The sequence below is a fragment of the Rosa rugosa genome, chromosome 6 (genome assembly GCF_958449725.1).
Source record: "Rosa rugosa chromosome 6, drRosRugo1.1, whole genome shotgun sequence".
Taxonomy (NCBI): domain Eukaryota; kingdom Viridiplantae; phylum Streptophyta; class Magnoliopsida; order Rosales; family Rosaceae; genus Rosa; species Rosa rugosa.
This window is the reverse complement of record NC_084825.1, coordinates 20,766,118-20,778,627: the sequence shown is the minus strand read 5'-3', so window position 1 is coordinate 20,778,627 and position 12,510 is coordinate 20,766,118. Positions and strand designations below refer to the sequence as shown.

Below are 12,510 nucleotides of genomic sequence, written 5' to 3'. Positions count from 1 at the left end.
TATTTTGGTTAAAAAAAGATTATAAATGTTATACAGCAACCGATATAGATTCAATTATTTCAGCTGAATTACCAGATAAAGATAATAATCCAGAACTTTATGAAATCGTTAGTCAATTTATGATTCATGGACCCTGTGGACAAATAAATTCAAAATCTCCTTGCATGAAAAATGGAAAATGTTCCAAATTTTTTCCAAAATCATATAATACAAATACTACGTTTGAAGCAAATACACCTCCAATATACAGACGTCGTGATGATCACACTAAATTCATAGTAAAAAACAATGTACATATTGGAAATAATTTTGTTGTACCTTATAATCCAAATTTATTATTAAAATATAAGGCTCATATTAATGTTGAATCATGTTCTCAATCCATGTTAATTAAATATTTATTTAAATACATTAATAAAGGCCCAGATCGAGCTCGAGTTCTACTAAATCAAAATTTAAATGATGAGATAACAACTTATCTAAATTGTCGTTATTTAACTTCTCATGAATCTGTATGGAGATTATTTGAATATTCAATTCATTCTCGGCATCCTGCTGTTCAACATTTACAAATTCATTTGCCTTCACAACAAAATATTGTTTTTAATGAATTCCAATCTCTTGAATCAATAATAAAAGAAAAAAGTGGAGAAGATACTACGCTTACAGGATGGTTTAAAACAAATTTAATGTACTCAGATGCATCTGAACTAACTTATACGGAATTTCCAACTAAATTTGTTTGGGATGATCGTAAAAAATGTTGGACACGTAGAAAACAATATGAAACTATCGGTCGAATAACACATGTACATCCTGCATTAGGTGAATTATATTTTATGAGAATGTTATTAAATATTCAAAAAGGTTGCCAAAATTATGATTCAATAAAAACAATTAATGGTATTACATATACTTCTTATCAAGAAGCTTGCCGAGTTTTAGGTTTATTAGACGATGATAATGAATGGATTGAAGCATTAACAGATTCTTTACATACTGCAACAGCTTTTGAAATTCGTGAACTTTTTGTTACAATTATTCTATTTTGTGATGTTGCAAATCCTGAGATGTTATTAAATTCACATTGGTCAAATATGTGTGACGATATTTTGCATAAAGCTAGAATTCAACTCGGAAATCCAAATCTAATTCTATCAGAAACAGAATTAAAAAATCAATTACTATTTGAATTAGAACAAATATTCAATAAATCATCAAGTTCGTTAAAACATCATCGATTGCCAATGCCCAGTACAGATAAAATATTAGAATTAAATAACAAATTATTAAGAGAAGAACTAGATTATGATTGTCTTCAATTAAAACGTGAGCATACAAATTTAGTAGCTCAATTAAATACATGTCAAAAAATTGTGTACGATGAAGTTATTAAAGGAATTGAAGAAAAAACATCTAATATTTTTTTTGTTCATGGTCATGGAGGAACTGGTAAAACATTTTTATGGCATACAATAATAAGTAAATTACGATCTGAAGGAAAAATTGTTTTAGCTGTTGCTTCATCTGGAATAGCTTCATTATTACTTCCAAATGGTAGAACTGCTCATTCTCGATTTAAAATACCTTTGACAATTAATAATTTATCAATATGTCCAATAAAAAAAGGTTCACATCTTGCAAAATTAATTGATAAAACAGAATTAATTATTTGGGATGAAGCTCCAATGTCTAATAAACATTGTTTTGAAGCATTAGATAAATCTTTACGTGACATCTTATCAAATCCAAATGATATGCAAGTTAACAAACCATTTGGCGGTAAACCTATTTTATTAGGTGGAGATTTCAGACAAATTCTACCCGTTATTACAGGAGGAACTAAAGAGCAAATAATTGAAGCTTCATTAAATAGTTCATATCTTTGGCCATCATTTAAAATATTTCATCTAACAGAGAATATGAGGTTATCAAAAAAAAATCTAACTGACAAAGATAAAACAAATATTTCAACTTTTGCAAATTGGTTATTGCGAATAGGAGAAGGTCGTATATGTTCAATTAATGATGAAAATGATAGAGATGCATCTTGGGTTGAAATTCCAAATGATATACTCATTCATACTTATACAAATCCGATAGAAGCAATTTTTCTAGCAACTTATTCAAATTTTAACATTAATTACAATAATTTTAACTATCTAAAAGAACGTGCAATTGTTACACCGCAAAATGCCACAGTTCGAGATATAAATGATTACGCTATTAATCTATTGCCAGGTGACAAAACAACTTATTTAAGTGCTGATAGTATCTTATTGAATTCCGGAAATAATGAAAATATGAATCTACTATATCCAATAGAATTTTTGAATAAGCTTGAATTTAACGGATTACCATCACATGAATTAATTTTAAAAATTGGAATGCCTATCATGTTACTAAGAAATTTAAATCAAATGTCTGGTTTATGCAATGGTACAAGATTAATAATAACACAATTATTTGATCGACTAATAGAAGCAAAAATATTAACAGGAAACAACATAGGTCAAAATTTTTTTATACCTAGAATTGTTCTTACTGCATCTGAAAACAAATGGCCATTTATTTTTAAAAGACGACAATTTCCAATAAGACCATGTTATGCTATGACTATCAATAAAAGTCAAGGTCAGTCACTAAATCAAGTGGGCATATATTTACCAGAACCTGTTTTTACACATGGACAATTATATGTAGCGCTCTCAAGAGTTACATCAAGAAATGGGTTAAAAAATTTAATAAACAATAACAACGATATGCCAAATAAATACACTAAAAATATTGTTTACAAAGATGTGTTACAAAATTTATAAATAGAAACAAGACAAACAAAAAATTTATCTATTCATTTGAAATTCTTATACCAAACGAAAGTTTGATATATGCCTTTCAATTAGGAAAGCCTCCATCAAGCTTAACATCTACTGTTGCGATATCACCAAAAACTAGGTAAAATTTGGTTCTCATAGAATCACTTGATTTAATCAATCTTTTGATTCTCTCTTATTCTATTATATATGTGTGTTTTGCTGATACTTTATTCATGTCTTGAATTTAATGGTTAACCAATTGGTTTTCTTTTTTATACAGATTAATTTGGTTCCCATCAAACCAATTGAAGGCCAGACGACCAGAACCAGCAGCCTTCGAAATAAGGTATGTATCTATCTTTCATTCTTTTTGTTGTGGAATTTTGCTGAAATTATGAAGAAAATTGTTATTCAAGTAAACCAATTGGTCTAATCATGCCTAGCTAAATAATATTTATATATGCAGTCAATTCTTACTTAAAGATTTAGAAAACAAAACTGCATCTGTTAATTCAAACATCAATGGCTAAATGGATACAATAGTTCATCAATTTCATACAAGTGAAGACAAAGAAAGTTTTGATCAATTTGCTACTGCTTTATCTCTCATCTGTTTTGAGGTATTTAATTGTCTGTGGAGCTGTGTTTGGTTAGTGGCTAAGTGAAGGAACAGGAAAAAATGAAATCTTGATTATGGGTTTTCATTTAATTCTGATGACAGAAAAGAAATTTATTTGTGGCTTAGAACATCTGTGATTTTGCATGTTCTGCTTTTTGTAATTCTGCAACATCTATGGCCACAAGTTTCTCTTACATGCATAAAACAGAGCTGTAGAACTCCTTTTACAACTAAAACGATTCAGAACATGTGATATACACTGTTCAAATGAAATTGCAGCAGTTATGGGATTGCTCATTCCAGAACATGTGATATTTCTTATCACTTCCAATTAAAGAGGGAGCTGTAAGGTCATTAAAAATCAGTGTCTAAAATTTATGGAAGTTGGCATGGGTTTTATCATCTGGATCAGTGGTTGAAAGTTAGCAAAGCTATATGTTGCAGATGAGAGTTCATCAACTTAAACAAGTTTTTTCTGAGTTCATTTTTCTTGAAAACCCCACCATCCTCTCAGCAGTATTACATCGCTGGAAATCAAGCATGACAATATAGAAACTAATGGTCTTTGTCTGAATAAAAATCAGCAAAGGCATTAAGAGTTGTATCCTGATGGCTGAAATATAGAGAAAAACAAAAAATGGAGAAATTATATGTATGTATGTATGTATCAACTGTGGTTTTGGAATTCACAGCTCTGTTCGGTGAGTTAAACCAACTGTGGTTTTGGAATTCACAGCAAGCTAGGGTCACCCTTCATGCATAAATACTAACAGTTTGTCCTTATATATACATTCTGACTTCAATAGGTTAAAGCAGTTTCAAACAAAATGGGAATTGGATTTTTTGAAATTAGTCATCAACCGAAAGAAAGCATTCAAAACATATCAATGATACCCCAGGGTATTGTTTGTTTCTCTTATAATTCATATATATGCTCAGGGGATCATTTCTTTTCAATTACTTTGTTTTAGAATTACTGACAACCAATTGCTTCTATATGTTCAGTGAAGATATGAGATTGCTAATAATTACATGCCAAAGTTTGGCTTGCTTGGACATGATTTCGTATTCAGGACTTACACAGTACAGGCAAGATAACTTCTTTCATAATTTTGCATTTCATTCTTTTTTTAACTGGCTAAATTCATACTCCACCTACCTTCCAGCATGGTTGTTCTTCTAAAATGCCGCACTAGGGAAGAGTCTTTTCAGGGCTATGAGTCCAATTCCAGTTCCTTTGATGCTAAAACGATTCAAACAGTTCGCAGGGATATATCAAAACATGCATGAGGTACAAGTGCATCACTGTGCATGTGACTACTTCATTTAGTTTTACATCAACTCTTTTGTTCTGTATAATAAATTTAATATCTACTTATTGAGTTTAGTTCAGTTTAGCAACTCAGCAAGAGAGACACAGTTGTGCTCACATGAGGAAGAGCCGCGTGTCATGCGTGGGTATGTCTTCTTACCAAGCTTTGTTATTTCCATATTTATCTGTTAATCATTTTCCTGTGATTACTTACCTTATATGTTATTCTCTAATTGTACATTGTTAGAACAGATCAAGGGCTTGCAGTATATCATACAACAAGAAACCATTCCATTTAGAATAACCTTACACAAATCAAACATCTTGAAAACACATGTAGAGACATCATTGCTAATATTGCTGCACAAGCCCAGATTCAAGAATCAATGGCTTAGATAAACAAAGAGGTTCTTCAAGACCAAGATTAAAGTAAGTGGACTTTTATCACTTGCATGTTTTTCAACAATCTCTTGATAGTTTATATATTGTATGCTGATCATTTTCACAATCATCTGATGTAGCTTATTCATGGTGATTTGGATTGAGTAAGGATAGAGCAAAAGTCAAAACTTCGAAGATCAAGGACAAAATAATGTTAACTGCGAAGAGGCTGCAGCTGCAGGTACATATCATTATTTGACAATCTATGTTCAATTCAACTTGACATTTGATTTGAAATCTCAACCTCCTTTGGTCAAAAAACAATCAAAATAGCCTGTTGATGTATTCTTTCTTATTTAAAAGTTTGTCTACTATTAAAATTGATTAATTAAAATGTCAAATGTGATGGATTCTTCTCTAATGTGCTTCGTTATTGCTATGTTGGATGCTTCGTTACTGCTGTGTTACACACTACTCTTATTGACACCATTTTTTTTTTTTTTTTTTTACAGATTGGGGTTAAACATGAATACTTCTACTTTGGATGGAAGATTAACTAATCTTGATGAGGTACGAAGTCTATGTTTATCTTTTAATCTAATATTAAATCGTTGTTTATTAGGTTCAACCTAGCTGTAAAAATAATATTTTGACTTTTTTCGTACTATGAAGTAATTTTTTTGTATTGACAATTTGTGTATTCAGTTTTTATGTGTCTTCCTTTTTTCCTGAATTCCAATACCCATCTTTTGCAGAACATAAGTTGTAATATATAGGACCACTACATGTTTTCTACAACCGTATGTGCTTGATTTGCCTTGGGCCAACTAGGACTGCAACTGTTCCCAAGTAAGAAAAAACAAATCAACATACAGAAATTTACGATTTAACTATGTGACACAATGTGTAGTTGACAGATTTTGTACCACATGTATTCCCACCTAACTTTGAATTGGAATGTATAAAAGAACTATTTAGCTATATAATCCATCAATGTTTGTAACCACTCTCTTATAATGGATGAATAAGATACCCGCTGCATCGTGGGGGCATCATTTTTTATGTGATGTCATTAGAATTTGCTTCTTTGATATATGTCAATCTACTTGCTAGAACACTGTAATTTCTGCATTAAACGATTTTGTTTTTGAAATTCAGTTACTTCAATCTTAGGACAGCTGCTACAACATGTCTATCCATTTATTTTAGCATCCTCTGCTCCCTGCAATACTTGATGCTGTCATAGTATGCTATGATACAATCTCATTGTAAACTGCAGTAATGTAAACCAAACAATTTTAGACAGATGAAACTGTCTCTTATTTTATCATTGTGATCAAGAATCAAATCCTTTTCAGTGACAACAACAAATCCCGCGGCAAAAGCGCGGGCACCATTACTAGTGAGGGGATGGAATTGAGTTCATGGCCAGTTGTTGGGCTGGGCTTTTTTGCTAGGGTGTTGGGCTGGGCTTCAATACGTCGAGCTTTGGAAGTTTCTCGAAAATCAGGATTTTTGGGTGGGAAGTTTCAAATAAAGTGACAAATTAATCTTATTTTTGGGTCGACGGCTTGATTCCGATGATGGATGAGATGTATCTCTACAACTGCTTCAACTGATGGTTACGGTACAAGGTGGCGCTGGGATTCTGCTTACGATCGATGGTCTTTCTTTGGTTTTGATGAGCACGCTTATATATTGGATGCCAAGAGAGTGATCGAGTTGTACAAGGACTGCACACCTGTTGTTACTGAAAAGCCAGCTGGTGGTGCTTAGCAATATTCTCAAGGTATCTATTCTAGAATTCTAGCTGATATGACAATTCGATTGTCTGAGAACCATGATGTAGCTAGAGTTATCCCTTTTTTTAAATTCTGCGGAGAGTTTTTAGTGTGTGCATATTTGTTTGTGAATATGTGCATAAATAATCTGAAAACTGCATAAATCGGTGCTTATGCGTTCATCATGTGCAGCTGCCTACCCAAATACTCGTGAAGATTCAGGCGAGGCTTTTCCAAATAACACAGTAGTGGTTTGTTTCTTCTAACGGCAGCCTTATCTTTTGTAACGTACGAATTAGTACATGGACAAAGTAGCCGAAATCAAAAAAGCAACTTAATGAACCGAAACAGAAAAAAGAGGGGTGCAACACGAGGACTTCCCAGGTGGTCACCCATCCTAGTACTGCTCTCGCCCAAGCAAGCTTAACTTCACAGTTCTGATGGGATCCGGTGCATTATTGCTGGTATGATCGCACCCGTTGGTGTATGGGAAATCAATATATATAAACTTCATTCGCTCAGCTCCCTAAAGTGCTTCTATACATTACCCCAGAAAACTTTCATAGTTGGCGTCTCAACCGCACCGCCTCCCCGCCGGGATACACATTTATTGCTGTTAGAAAATGAAAATAAATATAAAAATTTAAAACAACATAAGTGAATAAAAAATCTAGCAAAAACAACTCCTTGAACAATCAAAGCCCAAGAGGCCCAAGGCCAATCTTTTGACCTTACAAATATCTAATCTCCGCGGCCGGTGAGCTTTCCTTCAATCTCACAAGCTTTCGAAGAGTTGGATTGAATTAGTACATGGACAAAGTAGCCGAAATCAAAAAAGCAACTTAATGAACCGAAACAAAAAAAAATAAAAAGAGGGGTGCAACCCGAGGACTTCCCAGGAGGTCACCCATCCTAGTACTGCTCTCGCCCAAGCAAGCTTAACTTCGGAGTTCTGATGGGATCCGGTGCATTATTGCTGGTATGATCGCACCCGTTAGTGTATGCGGAATCAATCTATATAAACTCCCTTCGCTCAGCTCCCTAAAGTGCTTCCATACATTACCCCAAGCTTATGAAAGTTTTTAGTTGGCGTCTCAACCGCACCACCTCTCCGCCGGGATACACTTTTATTGCTGTTAGAAAATGAAAATAAATATAAAAATTTAAAACAAAATAAATGAATAAAAAATCTAGCAAAACCAACTCCTCGATCAAACAAAGCCCAAGAGCCCCAAGGCCCAAGGCCAATCTTTTGCGTCTTAACATATCTAATCTCCGCGGCCGGTGAGCTTTCCTTCAATCTCACAAGCCTTCGAAGAGTTGGATTGAATTATTACATGGACAAAGTAGCCGAAATCAAAAAAGCAACTTAATGAACCGAAACAAAAAAAAAAAAACATAAAAAGAGGGGTGCAACACGAGGACTTCCCAGGAGGTCACCCATCCTAGTGCTGCTCTCGCCAGAGCAAGCTTAACTTCGAAATTCTGATGGGATCCGGTGCATTATTGCTGGTATGATCGCACCCGTTAGTGTATGCAGAATCAATCTATATAAACTCCCTTCGCTCAGCTCCCTAAAGTGCTTCCATACATTACCCCAAGCTTATGAAAGTTTTTAGTTGGCGTCTCAACCGCACCACCTCTCCGCCGGGATACACTTTTACTGCTGTTAGAATATGAAAATAAATATAAAAATTTAAAACAAAATAAATGAATAAAAAATCTAGCAAAAACAACCCCTCGATCAAACAAAGCCCAAGAGCCCCAAGGCCCAAGGCCAATCTTTTGCGTCTTAACATATCTAATCTCCGCGGCCGGTGAGCTTTCCTTCAATCTCACAAGCCTTCGAAGAGTTGGATTGAATTAGTACATGGACAAAGTAGCCGAAATCAAAAAAAAGCAACTTAATGAACCGAAACAAAAAAAAAAACATAAAAAGAGGGGTGCAACACGAGGACTTCCCAGGAGGTCACCCATCCTAGTACTGCTCTCGCCCAAGCAAGCTTAACTTCAGAGTTCTGATGGGATCCGGTGCATTATTGCTGGTATGATCGCACCCGTTAGTGTATTTGGAATCAATCTATATAAACTCCCTTCGCTCAGCTCCCTAAAGTGCTTCCATACATTACCCCAAGCTTATGAAAGTTTTTAGTTGGCGTCTCAACCGCACCACCTCTCCGCCGGGATACACTTTTATTGCTGTTAGAAAATGAAAATAAATATAAAAATTTAAAACAAAATAAATGAATAAAAAATCTAGCAAAAACAACACCTCGATCAAACAAAGCCCAAGAGCCCCAAGGCCCAAGGCCAATCTTTTGCGTCTTAACATATCTAATCTCCGCGGCCGGGGAGCTTTCCTTCAATCTCACAAGCCTTCGAAGAGTTGGATTGAATTAGTACATGGACAAAGTAGCCGAAATCAAAAAAAAGCAACTTAATGAACCGAAACAAAAAAAAAAAACATAAAAAGAGGGGTGCAACACGAGGACTTCCCAGGAGTTCACCCATCCTAGTACTGCTCTCGCCCAAGCAAGCTTAACTTCGGAGTTCTGATGGGATCCGGTGCATTATTGCTGGTATGATCGCACCCGTTAGTGTATGCGGAATCAATCTATATAAACTCCCTTCGCTCAGCTCCCTAAAGTGCTTCCATACATTACCCCAAGCTTATGAAAGTTTTTAGTTGGCGTCTCAACCGCACCACCTCTCCGCCGGGATACACTTTTATTGCTGTTAGAAAATGAAAATAAATATAAAAATTTAAAACAAAATAAATGAATAAAAAATCTAGCAAAAACAACTCCTCGATCAAACAAAGCCCAAGAGCCCCAAGGCCCAAGGCCAATCTTTTGCGTCTTAACATATCTAATCTCCGCGGCCGGTGAGCTTTCCTTCAATCTCACAAGACTTCGAAGAGTTGGATTGAATTAGTACATGGACAAAGTAGCCGAAATCAAAAAAGCAACTTAATGAACCGAAACAAAAAAAAAAAACATAAAAAGGGGGGTGCAACACGAGGACTTCCCAGGAGGTCACCCATCCTAGTACTGCTCTCGCCCAAGCAAGCTTAACTTCGGAGTTCTGATGGGATCCGGTGCATTATTGCTGGTATGATCGCACCCGTTAGTGTATGCGGAATCAATCTATATAAACTCCCTTCGCTCAGCTCCCTAAAGTGCTTCCATACATTACCCCAAGCTTATGAAAGTTTTTAGTTGGCGTCTCAACCGCACCACCTCTCCGCCGGGATACACTTTTATTGCTGTTAGAAAATGAAAATAAATATAAAAATTTAAAACAAAATAAATGAATAAAAAATCTAGCAAAAACAACTCCTCGATCAAACAAAGCCCAAGAGCCCCAAGGCCCAAGGCCAATCTTTTGCGTCTTAACATATCTAATCTCCGCGGCCGGTGAGCTTTCCTTCAATCTCACAAGCCTTCGAAGAGTTGGATTGAATTAGTACATGGACAAAGTAGCCGAAATCAAAAAAGCAACTTAATGAACCGAAACAAAAAAAAAAAACATAAAAAGAGGGGTGCAACACGAGGACTTCCCAGGAGGTCACCCATCCTAGTGCTGCTCTCGCCAGAGCAAGCTTAACTTCGAAATTCTGATGGGATCCGGTGCATTATTGCTGGTATGATCGCACCCGTTAGTGTATGCAGAATCAATCTATATAAACTCCCTTCGCTCAGCTCCCTAAAGTGCTTCCATACATTACCCCAAGCTTATGAAAGTTTTTAGTTGGCGTCTCAACCGCACCACCTCTCCGCCGGGATACACTTTTACTGCTGTTAGAATATGAAAATAAATATAAAAATTTAAAACAAAATAAATGAATAAAAAATCTAGCAAAAACAACCCCTCGATCAAACAAAGCCCAAGAGCCCCAAGGCCCAAGGCCAATCTTTTGCGTCTTAACATATCTAATCTCCGCGGCCGGTGAGCTTTCCTTCAATCTCACAAGCCTTCGAAGAGTTGGATTGAATTAGTACATGGACAAAGTAGCCGAAATCAAAAAAAAGCAACTTAATGAACCGAAACAAAAAAAAAAACATAAAAAGAGGGGTGCAACACGAGGACTTCCCAGGAGGTCACCCATCCTAGTACTGCTCTCGCCCAAGCAAGCTTAACTTCAGAGATCTGATGGGATCCGGTGCATTATTGCTGGTATGATCGCACCCGTTAGTGTATTTGGAATCAATCTATATAAACTCCCTTCGCTCAGCTCCCTAAAGTGCTTCCATACATTACCCCAAGCTTATGAAAGTTTTTAGTTGGCGTCTCAACCGCACCACCTCTCCGCCGGGATACACTTTTATTGCTGTTAGAAAATGAAAATAAATATAAAAATTTAAAACAAAATAAATGAATAAAAAATCTAGCAAAAACAACACCTCGATCAAACAAAGCCCAAGAGCCCCAAGGCCCAAGGCCAATCTTTTGCGTCTTAACATATCTAATCTCCGCGGCCGGGGAGCTTTCCTTCAATCTCACAAGCCTTCGAAGAGTTGGATTGAATTAGTACATGGACAAAGTAGCCGAAATCAAAAAAAAGCAACTTAATGAACCGAAACAAAAAAAAAAAACATAAAAAGAGGGGTGCAACACGAGGACTTCCCAGGAGTTCACCCATCCTAGTACTGCTCTCGCCCAAGCAAGCTTAACTTCGGAGTTCTGATGGGATCCGGTGCATTATTGCTGGTATGATCGCACCCGTTAGTGTATGCGGAATCAATCTATATAAACTCCCTTCGCTCAGCTCCCTAAAGTGCTTCCATACATTACCCCAAGCTTATGAAAGTTTTTAGTTGGCGTCTCAACCGCACCACCTCTCCGCCGGGATACACTTTTATTGCTGTTAGAAAATGAAAATAAATATAAAAATTTAAAACAAAATAAATGAATAAAAAATCTAGCAAAAACAACTCCTCGATCAAACAAAGCCCAAGAGCCCCAAGGCCCAAGGCCAATCTTTTGCGTCTTAACATATCTAATCTCCGCGGCCGGTGAGCTTTCCTTCAATCTCACAAGACTTCGAAGAGTTGGATTGAATTAGTACATGGACAAAGTAGCCGAAATCAAAAAAGCAACTTAATGAACCGAAACAAAAAAAAAAAAACATAAAAAGGGGGGTGCAACACGAGGACTTCCCAGGAGGTCACCCATCCTAGTACTGCTCTCGCCCAAGCAAGCTTAACTTCGGAGTTCTGATGGGATCCGGTGCATTATTGCTGGTATGATCGCACCCGTTAGTGTATGCGGAATCAATCTATATAAACTCCCTTCGCTCAGCTCCCTAAAGTGCTTCCATACATTACCCCAAGCTTATGAAAGTTTTTAGTTGGCGTCTCAACCGCACCACCTCTCCGCCGGGATACACTTTTATTGCTGTTAGAAAATGAAAATAAATATAAAAATTTAAAACAAAATAAATGAATAAAAAATCTAGCAAAAACAACTCCTCGATCAAACAAAGCCCAAGAGCCCCAAGGCCCAAGGCCAATCTTTTGCGTCTTAACATATCTAATCTCCGCGGCCGGTGAGCTTTCCTTCAATCTCACAAGCCTTCGAAGAGTTGGATTGAATTAGTAC

At 36.0% G+C, this 12,510-nt stretch overlaps 10 non-coding genes across 10 annotated transcripts; all 10 read right to left on the bottom strand.

Annotated features, from left to right (window-relative positions):
* Positions 1 to 7,268: 7,268 nt before the first annotated feature.
* LOC133719058 (5S ribosomal RNA) lies at positions 7,269 to 7,387 on the bottom strand. The gene has a single exon (XR_009850791.1). It is a non-coding gene; the product is annotated as a 5S ribosomal RNA (ribosomal RNA).
* Positions 7,388 to 7,783: 396 nt separating this feature from the next.
* LOC133718940 (5S ribosomal RNA) lies at positions 7,784 to 7,902 on the bottom strand. Its single transcript, XR_009850680.1, has one exon. It is a non-coding gene; the product is annotated as a 5S ribosomal RNA (ribosomal RNA).
* Positions 7,903 to 8,316: 414 nt separating this feature from the next.
* LOC133719065 (5S ribosomal RNA) lies at positions 8,317 to 8,435 on the bottom strand. Its single transcript, XR_009850798.1, has one exon. It is a non-coding gene; the product is annotated as a 5S ribosomal RNA (ribosomal RNA).
* Positions 8,436 to 8,849: 414 nt separating this feature from the next.
* LOC133718931 (5S ribosomal RNA) lies at positions 8,850 to 8,968 on the bottom strand. The gene has a single exon (XR_009850671.1). It is a non-coding gene; the product is annotated as a 5S ribosomal RNA (ribosomal RNA).
* A 415-nt stretch (positions 8,969 to 9,383) lies between these two features.
* On the bottom strand, positions 9,384 to 9,502 carry LOC133719033 (5S ribosomal RNA). Its single transcript, XR_009850766.1, has one exon. It is a non-coding gene; the product is annotated as a 5S ribosomal RNA (ribosomal RNA).
* A 413-nt stretch (positions 9,503 to 9,915) lies between these two features.
* Positions 9,916 to 10,034, bottom strand: LOC133719582 (5S ribosomal RNA). The gene has a single exon (XR_009851303.1). It is a non-coding gene; the product is annotated as a 5S ribosomal RNA (ribosomal RNA).
* Positions 10,035 to 10,447: 413 nt separating this feature from the next.
* Positions 10,448 to 10,566, bottom strand: LOC133719064 (5S ribosomal RNA). The gene has a single exon (XR_009850797.1). It is a non-coding gene; the product is annotated as a 5S ribosomal RNA (ribosomal RNA).
* Positions 10,567 to 10,980: 414 nt separating this feature from the next.
* On the bottom strand, positions 10,981 to 11,099 carry LOC133718973 (5S ribosomal RNA). The gene has a single exon (XR_009850710.1). It is a non-coding gene; the product is annotated as a 5S ribosomal RNA (ribosomal RNA).
* A 415-nt stretch (positions 11,100 to 11,514) lies between these two features.
* LOC133719032 (5S ribosomal RNA) lies at positions 11,515 to 11,633 on the bottom strand. The gene has a single exon (XR_009850765.1). It is a non-coding gene; the product is annotated as a 5S ribosomal RNA (ribosomal RNA).
* Positions 11,634 to 12,047: 414 nt separating this feature from the next.
* On the bottom strand, positions 12,048 to 12,166 carry LOC133719581 (5S ribosomal RNA). Its single transcript, XR_009851301.1, has one exon. It is a non-coding gene; the product is annotated as a 5S ribosomal RNA (ribosomal RNA).
* Positions 12,167 to 12,510: the final 344 nt, after the last annotated feature.